The following is a 19,595-nucleotide window of genomic DNA, read 5'->3' on the forward strand; positions in this document are numbered from 1 at the left end:
TCTGAATGTTTTAGCTCAATAATTTTTTGTAACTATTATTACTTTTTATTAATTTACAATCAGCTCACTGTGTTTAAAAAGGAAGTGGTTATTTTATGTTACTGTATACTAAAGCAGTGGTGCGCAAACTGGGGGCGCGAGATTATCTGGGTTTACAGAGGCCCAGCGCGCTTCCCGAAGGCACTTAAATTAAGCGGCGAAGGCTTCTGTAAACTGCACATACCTTGCTCCTGGAGACGCGTCGCCATGGCAACTCGGCGTCAAATGATGCTGCGAGGTCATGTGACGTCACGCTACCACGGCAACATGACATCATGATGCCGACACCGGAGCCAAGGTAAGAGGGGAGGGGGCGCGAAGAGAGGGTAAGAGCCGACAGGGGGGCGCAGGGAAAAAAGATTGTGCTCCCCTGTACTAAAGTGTTGTTGAATACTGTTGCATGATAGCTATAAAAGAACTGAAATAAAAGCTAGTTCTGAAACTAAATGAGACTGATGTACTGTAACGTGTAAAAAACAAAACTTGCAGATAATTTACCAATGATGAATACTATATTTAGTAGTCGCAGATTTCACATTTGCTGTACAAAAATTATATGGCTGTAATGTATTTTATGTATTAAAACCTAATTATTGATTGTCACGGAAGACGAGATGACTTACCCAGGTATCAAAGGCAGAGTAAGGGGGTTTAATAAACAGGGGTTAACAGGGAACATCACAAACATAAACACAATTAAAACACACAACCAATGGTAATGTATAACACACATAACATAGCCAGATTCTGGACTTCTGTGGGGTAACCAGGGCCGTTTTAAGACTTTCGTAGGCCCTAGGCACTTTTATTTCTAGAGGCCTGTGTCCCCGATATTTTTACTCATTTTTATGCTAATTTCATCGTTTGCTTGTTTCTTTCGATACTAGCGATATTTGGAATTGATACTTTTGTTTCGATATTTAAAAGGTATCGGTACTTCGAAGGCATTAAAATTTGCTGTTTTCATGTAGCAAATCTGCCAGACTTTATTTTTAACTGGCAGATTTGCTACATGGAAAAAATGGTTTGTTTTAATAACGACACCTACACTGGCGACACACTTTGTTCGAGCTCGGCTAGTCCCACGAATTCGGGTATACCCGGGTGTATTGAGGTTTGTGACTGTTTTCTGCCCGAGTGCATTGAGGTATTTTCCAGGCAGGGATTGAAGCATTTTATTCCCGCTGGCTGCAATACTGCACAGTATATATATATATACTGCATTACAATTCATGAATTTATGCCATCTGGTAGACACGCGAAGCATTGCAGCCTATTAAATCCTAATCATTATCATTTAACAGATCAGCCGCCCGTCAGCCAGGCATGAACCCAGGCTGGGAAGGCAAACGCAACGGGGCTTGTCAGAGGTGAGGAGCGGCGCATTCCAGGTATCTGCCAGGTACATACTGGGGATTTGCTCGAATAAAGTGTGTCGGTGCAGTACACAGATTTTCAGAAGGTGTGGTTACCTTGGATTCTGAGTGAAAATCAACCAGAAATTAATACCCACTTAATTTTGTTGTAATAAAAAAAGAAAAAAAATGATGATATTTATATTAACTGTGTGATAGAATATTTTAAGAAATCTTGTTAGGTAAAATTGTAAATGAATGTGAACTTTCTCCCATCTCTAAGATGGTGCTGATTTGGCGGCGCCCAAAATGGCTCTGCTTCCAGTCCGTGGGTAAAATCACGGGAAATCCTTGGGTCAGAACCTTCCGTGAACTCTGCCAAGTCCTGACAAACTGATCAGAAATGGGGGCCTACAGGCCCTTTCATGGGCAGGCCCCCCAGCCTAGGGAAATCAATTGTCCAGCAGGAGGAAATGGTTCTCAGGGAGAAAGGTGTCTCTGACCTTGCCCATTATGTCCAGCAAGGTGATACTGCAGCCCCACACGTGTTAAAGCATAACATACACATGACCACTTCTTGCAAAGTATAATAAAGATTTACAATTTCACATGGTTTGCGAAAATACATCTATAGGCAATAAAGGTAGGGACAGCTAGACCGGGCTTAACCTTTATTTTAACAGTCCTGCTGCCCTTTTCATCACATTGCTGACATGCTGACAAAAATGATGGATACAAAATAAACAGATGTAAATAGCTAGACTAGCTTGTTTTTGCTGTACCTATTCCAGGTAAACACACAATTACATGAGCTTTGTTTATATAGCTCCCACTCCAGTGCATTCTGGGATTTCTAATGCTACTTTTCCTATTCAAACATGAAGCATGATCTCATACTTTAAAGTACCAGGGACTCCTATTCTCTTAGGAGGAACAGAATAAAATTTTCTCATAGACAATGGTTCAAAAATGAGATACAGGGGGCTATGCACTAAGCTCCGAGCTTACGCGCCGGGCTGAAAAAAATTAGCACGTCCGATAAAAAATGAAGCGCGATTCACCAAGGCCCTGAGCCCATTTTCTATCGGACGTGCCCAAAACTGGCTTATCGTACGTGCAAGGTTTTTTCCCCCTGCTATCACACTTAAAGTTCCCGTACGCTGCCTGATAGAAAAAATAGCCGCATGTAACATTTGCATGGAGATTTGCCATCTCCATGCAAGGCTGTTACAGGCGATTGTACACTAAATAAATACATTTTAACAATAGTGTACATGAGAAGGGGGTCTCCCGAGCTGAATCGCATTGGTTTCAGGTCCGAGGACGCCCTACTTCAGGAGACACAGGCCCTGTTATGGGGTGCCGGTATCCCCTGCACTTTAAAGCTCCCGCGTCACGTGACCGGGACATTTACATTCTGCAGGGGATACCGGCACCCCATAACGGGGCCTGTATCTCCTGAAGTAGGGGGTCCCCGAGGCTTAAACCAATGCGGTTCATCTCGGGAGACCCCCTACACATCTACACTACTGTCAAAACACACATAACAATAAACAATAATTCATTACCGTAGCGGCTATCTGCAATGGTAATGAAGCTGCATTAATGTGCATTTTAATAATAGTGTGCGGGAGCAGGGGGTCCCCTGAGCTGAACCGCATTGATTTCTGCCTCAGAGACCCCCTGCTTCCCGAGTTACATGCCCCGTTATGGGGCATCGGGTGCCAGTGTCGCCGTCATCTTTACAGCGTCCAAGACGCGACGTGGGCTCTATAAAGATGGCGGCGACATTGGCCTCCGATGCCCCAAACCGGGGCCTGTAACTCGGGAAGCAGGGAGTCCCTGAGGCAGAAATCAATGCGGTTCAGCTCAGGGGACCCCCTGCTCCCGCACACTATTAATAAAAATACATTAAAGCAGCTTCATTACCTTAGCAGCTAACCGCTAAGGCAATGAAGGGGTTAAGGCACAATAGCATGTTTATTGGGGCCAATTGCCCTCAATAAACATAGCAATATACAACACACATCCCCCTGCCCCCTAACACATACAATACAGTAATGGGCAAAATAACTATTATCCACATATGGATAATAATGCCTTTGCCCATTTTAAATACATATAAATTACAATGAATACAGTCAATATATATTACACTTACCTTTTACAGGCACCCACGATGAAGGACGTCTTCATCCTAATCTTCATCCTGCCCATGTCCCTCTGGTGCTGCAAAACATACACAAGAATAAAAACAGCCACTGTAATGTCCCCTAACCCCTTAATCACCATAGCGGTTATTAACCGCTACAGTCATAAAGGGGTTAACCCACCCTCACCCACCACTCGGGAGGCCTACCTACCCTCCCCCACTAACCCCCCACCCCGTGAGGCCTAACCACTCTCACCCACTACCCAGCCGGGAGGCCTACCCACATACCCTTGGGGCCAATACCCCCTCCTCCCACCCCCAGTACCCACAATAAAAACAATACACAGCCCCACAATAAACATCATTCTATTTATTAAATAAATAACCCACCCCTGTGCCCCCCCATAAATACATGATTTATTCTTTTACATACTTTTACATACAGGGTTCATACCCCAGGCCCATGTGAGTCCCCGGTGGGCCTGACGGGTCACCTCACAGACCTATAGGTTACCAGCAACTTTTTTCATACAGGGTCTGGAGGCCTGTTTTATGTGTTTCATAATGGGCAAATAATCTATTATCCATATCTGGATAATAGTTATTTTGCACATTATTGTACTGTATGTGTTGGGAGGGGGGGGGGATTGATGTATTGAATGTATAGGTCCGGTTTATTTTTTTTACATACAGGGTTGGTTCCTCAGGTCTGTGAGGGACCTCTGGAGACCACCTGCGGTATCCTCGGGCTTCTCACGGGTACCAGGCTGCGTGGTCCACGGGGGACACCTGCGGGGAAGAACCGGTGGCCACACATCTGTGGGAGAACCGCGGACCCATAGGGACCACCCGTGGGTCGCCAGACCCCCGTGGGAACCACCCGAGGCCCCTCAGACACCTGTGGGTCTGACCCGGGGCCCCCAGAGACCCGCGGGCCTACCGTGGGGACCCAATTGTGGCCCACGGTGACCCGCGGAGACCACCTGGTGGGCCATGGCGCCTGGCGGGACCCACCAACAGGCCTCCAGACCCTGTATGAAACAAGTTGCTGGTAACCTGTAGGTCTGTGAGGTGACTTGTCAGGCCCACCGGGGACTCACGTGGGCCTGGGGTATGAACCCTGTATAAATCATGTATTTATGGGGGGGCACAGGGGGTGGGTTATGTATTTAATAAATAGAATGATGTTTATTGTGGGGCTGTGTATTGTTTTTATTGTGGGTACTGGGGGTGGGGGGTATTGGCCCCAAGGGTATGTGGGTAGACCTCCCGGCTGGGTAGTGGGTGAGGGTGGTTAGGCCTCACAGGGTGGGGGGTTAAGGGGGGAGGGTATGTAGACCTCCCAAGTGGTGGGTGAGGGTGGGTTAACCCCTTAATGACTGTAGCGGTTAATAACCGCTATGGTGATTAAGCGGTTAGGGGACATTACATTGGTTGTTTTTATTCTTGTGTATGTTTTGCAGCATCGGAGGGGGCATGGGCAGGATGAAGATGAGGATGAAGATGGCCTTCATCGTGGGTGCCTGTAAAAGGTAAGTGTAATATATATTGACTGTATTTATTGAAAGTTATATGTATTTACAATGGGCAAATGCATTATTATCCATATGTGGATAATAGTTATTTTGCCCATTACTGTATTGTATGTGTTAGGGGGGTGTATTTAGTTATTAATATTGTTTATTATTTTTGGAGGCACAACATTGTTACCGCAGGCCCGCGGGTACCCCGGGACCCCCGCACTCCCGCGGGGACCCCCGCTTGGTGAGCCGGGGACACCCCCCGGCCTGTTGTATTGGTGTTGCGCATGCAAAAATGTAAACAAAGAATTTTTTCTAAGTCCTGCTTTTTTATCACCTGCCTTTAGCTGGTGAGCTATATTCAGCGCAACTTTCATGTACGATCAGTTTGCGTTGCTTAGTGAATCCCGCAGAAGGGCAGGATTCAGCACAAACAGCTGATCGTACGAGCAAAGTTGGACTTTGAAAACATTTCAAGAAAAAGTCAGTTTTAGAGCACAAAGTGTCTGTTTGTGCGGCTTAGTGAATAGCGCTCGGCGGAACTTCACGTTCTAAGAGCACTTTGCGCTCTTAAAACGACTTATCACTGCTTAGTGCATAGCCCCCACAGTATGTAAAACTAGAAGTGATTGAGTTTATTAATCGAAAGCATGTGGATAAAAAGCACAAGTAGAGATGTATTAATGCATAGAGGCACGTGGCACGTATTGTTAGCCTGTGAAGTGTACTGAATACAATTTCTCACTTTACATTTAGATTTCTTTGTGTCACTAAAAGGTGAAATAATGATGCACAGAGATGGAGAATTTTGATACTTCCCATTATAAGATGAATGCTATGTATGTATGAATGTAACTGGTGATGATGATGAAGTCGTTTATAGGATGGAGGATGGGGTGGTGTCCCTTTCAGCCCTGTAAATAAAGATGCCCCAATGTACTGTTGTATATTTGCGGTCACTTTTCCAGTAGCACTACAATTGACCTGTATAAATATAAAATACTGTGGGTCTGGGTTTAAAACTTGCTAAGATTGTGTATGGCCCTCTTACACCTTCCAGCACTCAGAGAGGCAGAACTCTGGCCTCAAAAATGAGAAACCCAGACCAAATTAGCATAGCCAGATATAGAGAGAGAAATGGGAGCCCCAAGCTCCCTAGCGGCGCTACTTCAAAAGAGTCCAGCAATTGTGCAGTTATGCAAGTTTAAATGACATCACTTGGTATACTTCTCAGAGACTGTCCCATATGTGGAATTTAACCCCTTGTGTATCACACATAAATAACACAGTGGTAGAGTATCCCCAATAGCCTCTGTCCCGAGGAATAACTTGTATGGGGTATACTCATATAATGGAACAAACTCACTGTTTGAGTGTGTAAGGGCTCCTGGACGTCAGCGTGCTCCAACCGGGGTAGAAGAGAAGTTTGGCGGTGCAACTGCTCCTGAAAAGAAAACTGCAGACCGGGGCTTCTTTACTGGTCAAAAAAATTAATTTGGCACATAGCAGCCAGAGAAACACTCTAACGCGTTTCGCGCGTCACTTCGCGCTTTATCAAAGAGAACACTACATATCACACGGAACTCCTTAAAATACCCACACTTCCCTGCAGTGTAGTCAATAGGGCCTCGTAAGCATTTAATATATTCCGCCTACTCAAAATTGGAACTCCTCCCCTCCAAAGGTGGGGCCGAGGAGGTATAAGCTTCACATGCAGGGAAGAATGGACAAACAGACATATAAACACAATGACTGACGGGGAAACTACTGCAATATCTAATAAGGATGTACATACATGAATTTGACCAATTGTATATATATTTTATACAAGAGCCTCCCTACAGTCCTAAAAAACATATGAATTACATAAATGTATTAAAAACAAAGATTTCATGGCTACCAAGAGAATCTTATGGATATACTGTCCCGGCTAAGCTCAGTCTAAAGCTTGCCGGGAGCTGGCCGGGATCGTAGCGGGCTAGCCATGGGTCCGCTCTCTGTTTAAAAAAGGAGTTTCTCGCGCGGCGGCCGCTTCAATAGATAAGCGCTAATGGCGCTTACTATTGAAAGCGCCCAAGGCACGGGAAAACCAGATGTGAATGGGGGTGACATAGGCAGGGGGTGACAGGGGCAGGGGGTGACAGAGGCAGGGGGTGGCAGGGGGTGACAGGGGCAGGGGTGACAGGGGCAGGGGGTGAAAGGGGCGGGGGGTGACAGGGGCAGGGGGTGATGGGGTGACAGGCAGGGGGTGACTGGGGGTGACGGGTTGGCAGGGGTGACAGGGGCAGGGGGTGAAAGGGGCAGGGGGTGACAGGGGGTGACAGAGGCAGGGGGTGACAGAGGGTGACAGAGGCAGGGGGTGGCAGGGGGTTGGCAGGGGGTGACAGGGGCAGGGGGTGAAAGGGGCAGGGGGTGAAAGGGGCAGGGGGTGACAGGGGCAGGAGGTGATGGGGTGACAGGCAGGGGGTGACTGGGGGTGACAGTGGGTGGCAGGGGTTGGCAGGGGCAGGGGGTGAAAGGGGCAGGGGGTGACAGAGGCAGGGGGTGACAGAGGGTGACAGAGGCAGGGGGTGACACGGTGTTGGCAGGGGGTGAAAGGGGCAGGGGGTGACAGGCAGGGGGTGACTGGGGTGACAGGGCTGGCAAGGGTTGGCAGGGGGTGGCAGGTGGTGAAAGGGGCAGGGGGTGACAGAGGCAGGGGATGACAGGGGGTGACAGAGGCAGGGGGTGACAGGGGCAGGGGGTGACTGGGGGTGACAGAGGCAGGGGTGACATGGGCAGGGGGTGACAGAGGGTGACAGAGGCAGGGGGTGGCAGGGGGTGACACGGGGTGGCAGGGGGTGAAAGGGGCAGGGGGTGACAGGGGGTGATATGGACAGGGGTGGTAGGGGGTGACAGGGGCAGGGGTGATATGGACAGGGGTGACAGAGGCAAGGGGTGAAAGGGGCAGGGGGTGACTGGGGGTGACAGAGGCAGGGGGTGACAGGGGCAGGGGGTGACAGAGGCAGAGGGTGACAGAGGCAGGGGGTGAAAGGGGCAGGGGGTGACAGGGGGTGATATGGACAGGGGTGACGGGGTGGCAGGGGGTGACAGGGGCAGGGGATGACAGGGGCATGGGATGACAGGGGCAGGGGGTGACAGGGGCAGGGGATGACAGGGGCAGGGGGTGACAGGGGTTTTTAGGGGGTGACAGGGGCAGGGGGTGACAGAGGGTGACAGAGGCAGGGGGTGACGGGCAGGGGGTGACAGGGGTCGGGTGGGTGACCCCAGGCTGGCCCCCATGCCCCATCAGCATCTTGTCCTTACCTTATTCCCAGGCTTCCAGGCAGGAGGCAGTCCCACAGACATCTCTGAAGCTTTCTCCGCCGGGGAGTTGGCTCCGCCCCTGCTGTGCTCTCCACATCCCACACATGGCACGAGTGCAGGATGACAGCGCCCGGCCACCGTACAGCCCCAGCAGGCCAGCTCTTCCTTCAGCCGTGCTTGCCACATCCGCCCGCCACCACGCTCGCAACTCCCGGTCACACGCTTGCTACCGCCGCCCACGCGCTCGCCAACGCACACGCCCTCTGCAGGGATCACTGCATTCAGGGGATCGCTTGTGTCCCTGCGATCCCAGTGATTTGGATCTAGGGGAGAAACCCAGTGCTGCTGCTGTTCTCCTCCTTGTACAATACATTATGCAGGAGGCTTGTGACTTCCAGGTCTGAGACCTATGGGATAGGTATATACCTTGTGCCCTCCTCCCGGAGGGGGCATGATAGTGATTTCCATGCCGCAGTGCTGGAGAGGAAAGCTCATCATTCATGTAAGCCTGAGAGCTGACCACACACACACACACAAACACAAACACTGAGATACACACACACACTGAGACGCTCACTCACACATTCACTCAAACACACACACACACACACACGTACATTTACCAGGCTTCAAGGAGAATGTCTCCGCCGGGGTTTTGACTCCGCCCCCGTGTCCTCCCACACACGGCACGAGTGCAGATTGACTGCACCCGGCCACCGTACGCCTCCAACCCCTGCAGGCCAGATTTTACTTCCGCCCGTGCTACTCTCTTCCCCCACACCCGCGCTCGCTACTCCCGCGGCCAAAACTTTTAACCGCCACCCACGCGCTCGCCGACACAAACGACCGCCGCTCTGGTTGTGAGCGGGCCGCAAAAATATCCGTTGTGCGGCCCGCGGGCCGCATGTTTGACATGTCTGGCATACATAAATACTTTGGCAATCAATGGGCAATGAAAAAAATACAAATAAAAAAATACAATGAAAAAACCTGCAAAATTAAAATAACATATGTAGCCCTGATTGGTTTGGGGCTATAGGTCTGCTCTCCTCCTGGCAGTAATGCCTAGCAAGGGTAGCGGTGCCAGGAGTAATCATGGGTTTTTCCCGCTCATAGCAGTGCATTGAGTCAGAGAAGGTAGTGTAATCAGGCCTTGTGTCCAATCAGAGATACAGGGGTGGTTACTACTGGATCTGTACATAAGGCACTGCACTTCCTGTATTTAGCCAGTCTGCCTCTACCCCCCTGACAGATGATAAGTCTACCTGAGAACAGTGTACAGGGTTCTGTACATTGTGTGCCCTCCCCTTGGGGAGTAGTGGGAGACTATTCCTCTTATCCCACCAGGGGAGAAGGGAAGAGCTGGGATTGCTCGGAAGAGCTGGGATTGCACATAGGCTGGGAGTGAATGTCAAGGGACATCCTGAGGGTGGAAAGCCTGAAAGCTGCTGAGATCAAATCTGGCGCTGAATACAGTGAGATTAAAGGACCTGTGTTTTTACTATACCTCATGCCTGAGAGTGAAGTCTATTGGGAAGAGGGTGAAGAGATTCTCCTGCAGAGACTTCTCCCCATACACCTAGGGCCTGCAAGAGATGGAGGCGCTGCACCTGTGAGTACGATTCGGGCAAGACCCCAGTAGCCTGTCCTGTCATTCCCTTATAACACCATGTGGGATACCAGCAGGTTTGCACCACACTCAACTATGTAACCAGAGCAGCTTTCCCCAACAGGCCCAAGATGAGATTGGGTGGGGGAAACAGGGTTACATGTGGAGGCGCTGCTGAGATTTATCAGGACAGGCTTTCAGAGAAGCAGAACTGGAAGATTGGGATGTATGCTTCCAGAGCAAGTGTTGATGGAGGGAGTCTAGATGTAGTCAGAGGATCCCTGAACCTCGAAAGCACTACCTAAGACTGGCCTAAAGAGGTGAATAGAACTGGCAACAAGGCTATAGCTGTTCTAGTCCCCTGTGGCGAATGATCATAGGATGCCTGAAGGAAGTAAACTGGTAACAGAGTTCAGCAACTTCTGGAGAGGGTCTGCGATACTGGCAGCCAAGAGGAGGTGACACCAAGTGGCCAAACTATCACCGAGAGCACTTGTACTTGACTGTCATCGTGTGCAGTGTACATGAGATAGAGTTTTGAATAGCCTGGGGTATGCTGAATTACCACTGAGCAGAGGCTAACATGGATTGCAGTCGTTCACAGGAGAGCGGACCCCCTTCCAAACAGTGAGGGTCGCGCTTTGTTGAAAACTGTGGGTTCAGCTAAAATGGCGGCTGCCCAGCAAGAGAGCGCAATGGGTGAAGATTTCTGTGAGTTTAAGATGGCAGCTGCTATGCCTGATAGCGCACCACGTGGTGCGAAGGATCTAAAATGGTAGCTCCCGCCAAGCCTGGATGGCGCAGGTGCTGCGTGCAAACAGGCTGTGAGAAATATGTCCTACAGAGAACCACAAAGAATGGAGTCCCACTGGAATTGTGTGGAGGATGTGCAAAATGCAGAATTGACTTTTGCAAGTTTGCTGTGGGATGGCACGAAAGCCATTACCACGCCCTTTCTGTGCTGCGTGGATCTTCTGGTTTCACCAGAGGGAGCAGACAGTGAGGACTTTGTGATTATGTGGGAAACTGCAAATGATGTGCCTGATCTCCAGCCGGTGATAACTACGCAAGTAAAACCTGTATTGAGTGTGGGCTGCAGTGTGATCCAAAATGGCGGTTCCCGCCGACCTGGGAGACCGCATGGACCGTTTGCAGAAAGTTGCATGCTTTCCTCTGCAAAATCTGTGCGGGGCCCGGTGCGAAAAGCAGAGCTCCACCCCTGCGAGGTGGGTGGCGTGAAAGCAGAAGCCGCGCCCACCTACGTTGCGAATGGCTTAGAGCGGAGTCGAAGTCACTCCATGCTACTGTGTGCCCCTCCTCTAAACTCCACCAGTGGGAGGGGGCATAGTGAGCTTCAATCTGCATCCACCGACGTCACTGAGGGAGGAGCCGGATGCAAGCTGCCGCACCCTCAGTTCCTCTGAGTTAATCAAGAGAGAGGACTTATATTACCTGTCCTGCTCCCTCCGTGTACCTTACTCACGCCCGAGATGACACACTGTGACTTTCTCAAGTATAGTCTGTCCGGAAATCTCCTGGCAGTAAAGGTAGCAGCGGTCCCATATCCAGAGTGCCCTTGTGCCCAGAGTGATGGCCCAGCTGTTATGCCAAGTGAAGCGGGCCGCATTGATGCTATCCATTTGGAGGGCCCGTAAACTATAATAAATGTTCCAGGTGGTCCGTGTACCTGGGTTCCAGAGTCGGAACCTCAGATGTCAGAATCACCAGGTGAGGTGAACTAACCTGACTCACCAGCGACGGGCCTCTGGTGTCAGCAAAGCCAGATGGCCCTTGCTCCATAGCCGCAATCCAAGGTGAAGTACCAAGGTACCTGTCCTCTGCGGATGATGACGGCAGCTCCAGATCAGTGGTAGTCACGATGACATCAACTTTTATCAACACATTTATATTTCTGGGTACTTGATTGAACAGAACAAGTTGCAAAATAAATTGTGATTTATTTCCTTAATAGACAAACACACGACATCTGCAGAATACACTTAAAACACTTACTGGGAAAAGGAAATGGAAGAAATTGTCCTTGGAATGAAATAAATTGTCCTTTGCTTGCCAGTGCAAGAAATGTAGCCTTGGTTTTAAAAGTCCTGTGGTTATGTGGTTGTTAACCCCTTCACTCCTGGACTGGTTGCTGCTGTACTGGAACAAAGTCTTGCATCTTTACATCATGGATTAAAATTCAGGAATCACACTGGGAAATACCTGGGGAGCCACAGTTATAGACTGGCCAAAGCTATCTTTAACATGTAGATCCAATCCCCTCGTGGGAACAAAAAAAAACACGAATAGCCAAGTGACCCACAATTCATAAGATCGGTCAAAAGGGCTGTCCGGTGGGCAGGGCGCATGGGTCAGGTTAACGCCCATGCTACTTAGCATACCTGGGCTACACCCATTTCTTGGTGCCCCTGGGTCTGGTCTCTGTCTTGAAGGTGTCACTAGCTGACATCTGCTGTGCATCAGTATGCCAGTATTGTATACATTATGGGCATCTGGGTCTTTTCATAATTGACACTCTTTTAGACAGGGGGACTCTAAATCTGTGGGAGCCTTTTGAGGCTCCATCATAAAAATAATAACAGCCCTTTCAGGCTTGGTCATAAAAATACCAAAGCTCATTCACCCATATCACAGCTGGAGGGCCAAGTAATTCCTGCTTGGACTTACAGTACAAAAAAAATACATCCTGCCTTACATTTAAGATCTGCTATCATGTGTTGGTTAGAGGGTATGGCAAGCAATGCATCTTGTCTTTTACCCTCGCAGACAGGGAATGGCCTGCACATGGGGAATAAAAATGGCAGGGACAGGGCAACAATAGAAATGCATGGCAAATCAGGTATTAAGCCTTTCCTCCCATCACAGTGGTGATGTGCCAACCAGGGGACCACTCAAGCGGTGCTGTAAAGGAAGAGTCACCTACCTGCGATGTAGAGCAGCCGAGTCCAGAGACCACCACATGGTGAGTGCTGGTGTGCCCAGAACCGTGGAGAAGTTCCATGGCCATGGCGATGCCCAGTGCAGCAGAGGCCGTACCTGCGACTGTCCCAGAAGAGGATCGGACAACCATCACGAGCCAGCGGAGCGGTGAGGAACCACCACCCCCTTACTCCCAACAGGCCAGGATGGAGGAGTCCGGAGACGAGGCCCAGCCCGGCACCAACTTCTGCTTGAAAGACCCAGCCGAACTTCCGGTGCAGCGCTTTGCGGGTGACGTATTTCCAGTGCGGGACTTGGACCTGTTCCGGAATCCCGCGATGTCTACCCTTGATGACATCACTGCCGTGGCGACCGCCGGAGCGGACCTGGACTGGGCTGCGACCGCTCCGGTGAGTACTGCTCACCGTTTGCAGAAAGTTGCATGCTTTCCTCTGCAAAATCTGTGCGGGGCCCGGTGCGAAAAGCAGAGCTGCACCCCTGCGAGGTGGGTGGCGTGAAAGCAGAAGCCGCGCCCACCTACATTGCGAATGGCTTAAAGTGGAGTCGAAGTCACTCCATGCTACTGTGTGCCCCTCCTCTAAACTCCACCAGTGGGAGGGGGCATAGTGAGCTTCAATCCGCATCCACCGACGTCACTGAGGGAGGAGCCGGATGCAAGCTGCCGCACCCTCAGTTCCTCTGAGTTAATCAAGAGAGAGGACTTATATTACCTGTCCTGCTCCCTCCATGTACCTTACTCACGCCCGAGATGACACACTGTGACTTTCTCAAGTATAGTCTGTCCGGAAATCTCCTGGCAGTAAAGGTAGCAGCGGTCCCATATCCAGAGTGCCCTTGTGCCCAGAGTGATGGCCCAGCTGTTATGCCAAGTGAAGCGGGCCGCATTGATGCTATCCATGTGGAGGGCCCGTAAACTATAATAAATGTTCCAGGTGGTCCGTGTACCCGGGTTCCAGAGTCGGAACCTCAGATGTCAGAATCACCGGGTGAGGTGAACTAACCTGACTCACCAGCGACGGGCCTCTGGTGTCAGCAAAGCCAGATGGCCCTTGCTCCATAGCCGCAATCCAAGGTGAAGTACCAAGGTACCTGTCCTCAGCGGATGATGACGGCAGCTCCAGATCAGTGGTAGTCACGATGACATCAACTTTTATCAACACATTTATATTTCTGGGTACTTGATTGAACAGAACAAGTTGCAAAATAAATTGTGATTTATTTCCTTAATAGACAAACACACGACATCTGCAGAATACACTTAAAACACTCACTGGGATAAGGAAATGGAAGAAATTGTCCTTGGAACGAAATAAATTGTCCTTTGCTTGCCAGTGCAAGAAATGTAGCCTTGGTTTTAAAAGTCCTGTGGTTATGTGGTTGTTAACCCCTTCACTCCTGGACTGGTTGCTGCTGTACTGGAACAAAGTCTTGCATCTTTACATCATGGATTAAAATTCAGGAATCACACTGGGAAATACCTGGGGAGCCACAGTTATAGACTGGCCAAAGCTATCTTTAACATGTAGATCCAATCCCCTCATGGGAACAAAAAAACCCACGAATAGCCAAGTGACCCACAATTCATAAGATCGGTCAAAAGGGCTGTCCGGTGGGCAGGGCGCATGGGTCAGGTTGACGCCCATGCTACTTAGCATACCTGGGCTACACCCATTTCTTGGTGCCCCTGGGTCTGGTCTCTGTCTTGAAGGTGTCACTAGCTGACATCTGCTGTGCATCAGTATGCCAGTATTGTATACATTATGGGCATCTGGGTCTTTTCATAATTGACACTCTTTTAGACAGGGGGACTCTAAATCTGTGGGAGCCTTTTGAGGCTCCATCATAAAAATAATAACAGCCCTTTCAGGCTTGGTCATAAAAATACCGAAGCTCATTCACCCATATCACAGCTGGAGGGCCAAGTAATTCCTGCTTGGACTTACAGTACAAAAAAAACCACATCCTGCCTTACATTTAAGATCTGCTATCATGTGTTGGTTAGAGGGTATGGCAAGCAATGCATCTTGTCTTTTACCCTCGCAGACAGGGAATGGCCTGCACATGGGGAATAAAAATGGCAGGGACAGGGCAACAATAGTAATGCATGGCAAATCAGGTATTAAGCCTTTCCTCCCATCACAGTGGTGATGTGCCAACCAGGGGACCACTCAAGCGGTGCTGTAAAGGAAGAGTCACCTACCTGCGATGTAGAGCAGCCGAGTCCAGAGACCACCACATGGTGAGTGCTGGTGCGCCCAGAACCGTGGAGAAGTTCCACGGCCATGGCGATGCCCAGTGCAGCAGAGGCCGTACCTGCGACTGTCCCAGATGAGGATCGGACAACCATCACGAGCCAGCGGAGCGGTGAAGAACCACCACCCCCTTACTCCCAACAGGCCACGACGGAGGAGTCCGGAGACGAGGCCCAGCCCGGCACCAACTTCTGCTTGAAAGACCCAGCCGAACTTCCGGTGCAGAGCTTTGCGGGTGACGTATTTCCAGTGCGGGACTTGGACCTGTTCCGGAATCCCGCGATGTCTACCCCTGATGACATCACTTCCGTGGCGACCGCCGGAGCGGACCTGGACTGGGCTGCGACCGCTCCGGTGAGTACTGCCTTCTCCTGGCGCGAAATGGAGCGCTATATTTACAAGGTGGTAGACCGAGGGAGACGCCGGCCTGTTGTGGCCACGTCCAAGAAGCCAAAGTTCCCTGTGGTTGGCCGTGGCCTAACCAAAGTTAAGGACTTTGTCCTGGACATTGTTGCTTCCCAGGCCCCTGTACAAGCGTTTTAAATAATGAGTGTGAGGGAGATTAAAATGGAGCTCTACACAAAGCCCATGGGAACCTCAGACATTGGAGATTAATAAAATCATGATTTTCTTGGTTCCTCCACAACAGCCACATGCCGGTCCCTTTAAGGAAACTGGCTTTGGATTGCTGTAGCAAGCCAAAGCCACTTACGGGTGAGTGGTTCCCTCCTGCCACAATCCCTGAGCCACAATGGGAGTCATCTTAGAGACAGACTCTTCCCCCTCCTCTACCTTAGAATGGAGAGAGCAGCACCACAGACAACTGGGGCATTACAGTAACTCCTTGTATCGACACTCCCTGAATGGCAATCTGATGCACATAAATCAATATTGGGGCAATGTACCTTGACCCACTGAAACAAAACATAAAAATGATGCTCTTTTGTCCATTATGCGGCAAAGCTGCCTTTATACATTACGTTTAGAATAACATCTCTGAGTGCTGTAAAGAGGATCTAATTCTCAGACCAAAAATAAATATTTAATCCTAAATATGCGTGGAATAAATTGACTGGATATCAGATTTCAGTTACAATTATTGGGTTTCCATTTCATTAAAAAGACCTGGCTCTATCTTCCAAGCACGGATCTGTAATACTGTGCCACTGAGCTGCTGTGACCATCACTTTAATGGTAAACAGCTAGCTCTCTGTTGCTGCTTTGTTCTGCTGTCAGTGATCTCAGGAGCATTGGCTAGAAGGTTGTTTTATCGCTTTCAAGAGGCTGCAGTTGTTAAAGAAGGAAAACATGCTAATGCCGCCCTGATATATCTCCAAACACTCTTCTCTAAAAGGCCTACTCAGTATCTGCAGATTGAGCCACTTGACTGTCCTTGTCAAGTGAAGAGAGTAAACCAATTCTGCTCCTCGGACATTTTCAAAGGCATGCTGGTTTCAATTGGGGTTATTGAATAAAGTTTGATACAGATTTGGCACTGCCACATGCAAATTCCCATTGACCCGATTGGAGGTTCTTTGCTCTAGTGTCACATCTGCACTATCGCACTGTGTTCCTGTTCTTATCATATGTCAATATAGTGAAAAGCCATTATTGCACAGTTAACATTAGACATACGTTCTTTAACTTGAATTTATCATTGAATATGTGTTGACAGTTTTGTGACGGGCAAGGGTAACCAGGCTTCATAATAAAGGTTTCTCTTTGGTCCCGTGGGTCCCTGGCAGCTACCCAGCACTATATAGAACACTGCAACCTGATTGGCTCCCAAGTCCGGTGCTCAAAGTAATACACTCACAAGTCTTTGTGGATCAGTGAGAAGCCTGAACCTCCGTGTTAACCCTTAATACTCTCCCAGAGTCACATAACTCACGGTTTGTGGAGGTAAAACAGGCGGGTGCTTGATCGTGACAAGTTTGACAAAGCGCTGTAGCGCGAAACGTGTCCGAGTATCACATCTTTTTTCCTGATGGCGTCAGATCAATAAAAGGTATTTTTTAACCCATCCAAGGTTCATGGGCCCCCCTTTGTTATTCACTTGCTCTCACAGTGCTCCGCTATTTTTCACACTTGGATTTTCTACTAGCAAGTCTCCTCAGCGTGATGCACGTGGATCAACAGGACAGACTGCAGAGTGTACCGGTCGTGAGTAACCATACTCTTCCCTGACCTGGAAGACCATGTGTATTTATTGTGTGTAGCTCTAAGGAGTTTTCCAGGTTTACCTGATGTAACGCCTGCACAGTATGCCCGCAGACCTGGCCAGTCCCCAGTACTGAGGTGGGTAAGAGTATAACACGCACACACGAGGGCATGCCCGGAGTGTGGTAATTGCGTTACCGGGCCTGGTGAGTAAGGGTTAACGTTATACTTGCTGCGTCCGGGGCGACAGAGGTCGGAAGGTATTGTCCAAGAGCCAGTGTCCAGGGATTGGAAAGAGCAGCGTGGTGATTTCCGAAAGCCAGAGTTCAAGGGCAGGAGAAGGCGGCGTAGTCAAAGTCCAAAGCAGAGTTCAAGGGCAGGAGAAGGTAGCGTAGTCAAAGTCCAAAGCAGAGTTCAAGTTCAACCAAGGGAATCCAAACAGGGGCAGGGACAGGAACCAGAGCTGAAACAGACAAGGGAGCTAGGCATAGACACTGCACACACAGGAGCTACAGGAAAGCTATGCAGAGCAAGGAAAGAGTGGACAGACTGGGGTTATAAAGGAGGGAGGACAAATAGCAGGAAGGGGTGGAGCAGGGGTTTGACTGGGAGCTTGCAGGGATAGGTGTGACGGAGCAAGGGAGGACAGGAAGGTAATCAAGGGTAATAGCCTGCAAGCTCCGGGGGCGCAGCAAGTACCTGGGGAGGGTTGGTAAGTAGAGCGGGTGCGCGCACCCTCTGTAACACAGTCGCAGGCGCACGATGCGCGATTACCAGAGCGTGGGGGAAGGATCGCAGAGGAGGTGCTCGACTGGAGAGTATGAGAGGGGGAAAGAGCGGAGGAACCAGGTAGGGAGACGGAGGTACACCGAGGGGCGTGAGTCCCCTGACGGGAGACCAGGGACCGGGAACGCGTGCGTGTGCGCGGACCGTTAACCGGAGCGTGACCGCGCCACGAGGGAATGAGGCTGAGATCGGGAAGGCAAGGAAGGGAGAGGGTTAGCCGGAGGAACCAAGGTGACGGGGACACGCTGGGCAGAGCGAGTCCCCCGATCCTTTACACCTGATAGTAGAGATTGTTTACATACAGACTTCCTTGTCTACATCCCTGGATATTTATACACTCCTCATCTATGAGCTCAGTTATATACACCAACACAGTGGCATACACTTTGACTTATATGGTCCTTTCTCTACACAAGTGATTCATCATTTTATGGTACATTTGGAGCTTGAGCACTGACACAAAGAAGTCTGGTTTCTCGTTACCATTACCCGGGGACAACGCATGATTTGCCAGTACGCGAGTGGAATTACACAGGGGCTGCCCCGTGTCCCCCCAGACTCCTGGTTTTCGAGCCCCGATATCTCAGTCCTATATCCCTTACAGTGGTTGTGGTTTAGAAAATGGTGCTCACAGAAATCACATGTGGCTCTATGAAAGACAAAATCTTTTTCTCTTTATTTCATATAGGTTTCTCAATTTCCTGGATGTTTAATGGATGTCCAATGTGCAATATGTATAGTATAACACAAGGATGGGTCTGTGTCTAGTGGTGTCCACCTGACGACCCACAAAGAACAAAACAGTGATATGTTCCCAATCAAGTGTAGCAAAATAGAGTTCATATAGTGACAAGGCAATACTGACAGTTGAATCTGTTACCTGTCTGTGTGTTGCATCATTCCAAGGCATCCAGGGCGTGCAGTCTGTAGATGAAGAGATCCAGAAGATGTAGAGAGATGCAGAGCACAGCAGGGAATAGACAAAAATCGGGCAAAAATTAGTGAATAAAAATCCAGGGCAACTCTAGTATGGAGATCAATTTATTGCAAGATCAAGCAAGATGGTGAAGCTAGATGAAACGCACCTAGACGTTTCGTACATCAATAAGAACTGAGTTTTCCATCTGCCCTAGAAACAAGTACATATTCCATTATGTTATAAGTTCACTGGGGTGGCACTCAATATGACATTGCTTCAACATTATGGGTCACTAAGAGGATTAAAATATACTTCACCAAGAAGGTAGAATTCAATTTAGTGTAGCCCCCTTCCCCCGTGACTAAGGGAACTATGCATGCTGCCGTTACCTGTGGCTTCCAGAAGGCTTAAGCCTCCGCCGCTGGGAGCTTGGGTATGCTTTCGTTCTTCTTGGTGCAGAGCCTCCACCTGGGAGGGATCCTATCTCTGCAGGATAACCCCTCACAGGAACCAATACAATAGTAGTAATACACACTACA

The 19,595-nt window shown here is 49.5% G+C and overlaps 1 long non-coding RNA gene across 1 annotated transcript in view; it reads right to left on the minus strand.

Annotated features, from left to right (window-relative positions):
* The window catches only part of LOC142469520 (uncharacterized), a 26,509-nt gene extending 17,895 nt beyond the window's left edge, over positions 1 to 8,614 (minus strand). The window contains exons 1-2 of the long non-coding RNA XR_012789059.1: positions 8,373 to 8,614; positions 6,433 to 6,522 (exon numbers count right to left, since the gene is read on the minus strand). This is a non-coding gene — a long non-coding RNA (uncharacterized LOC142469520). The remainder of the gene's footprint in view (positions 1 to 6,432; positions 6,523 to 8,372) is intronic.
* Between the last annotated feature and the right edge of the window lie 10,981 nt (positions 8,615 to 19,595).

Source organism: Ascaphus truei, chromosome 1 (genome assembly GCF_040206685.1).
Source record: "Ascaphus truei isolate aAscTru1 chromosome 1, aAscTru1.hap1, whole genome shotgun sequence".
Lineage (NCBI taxonomy): Eukaryota > Metazoa > Chordata > Amphibia > Anura > Ascaphidae > Ascaphus > Ascaphus truei.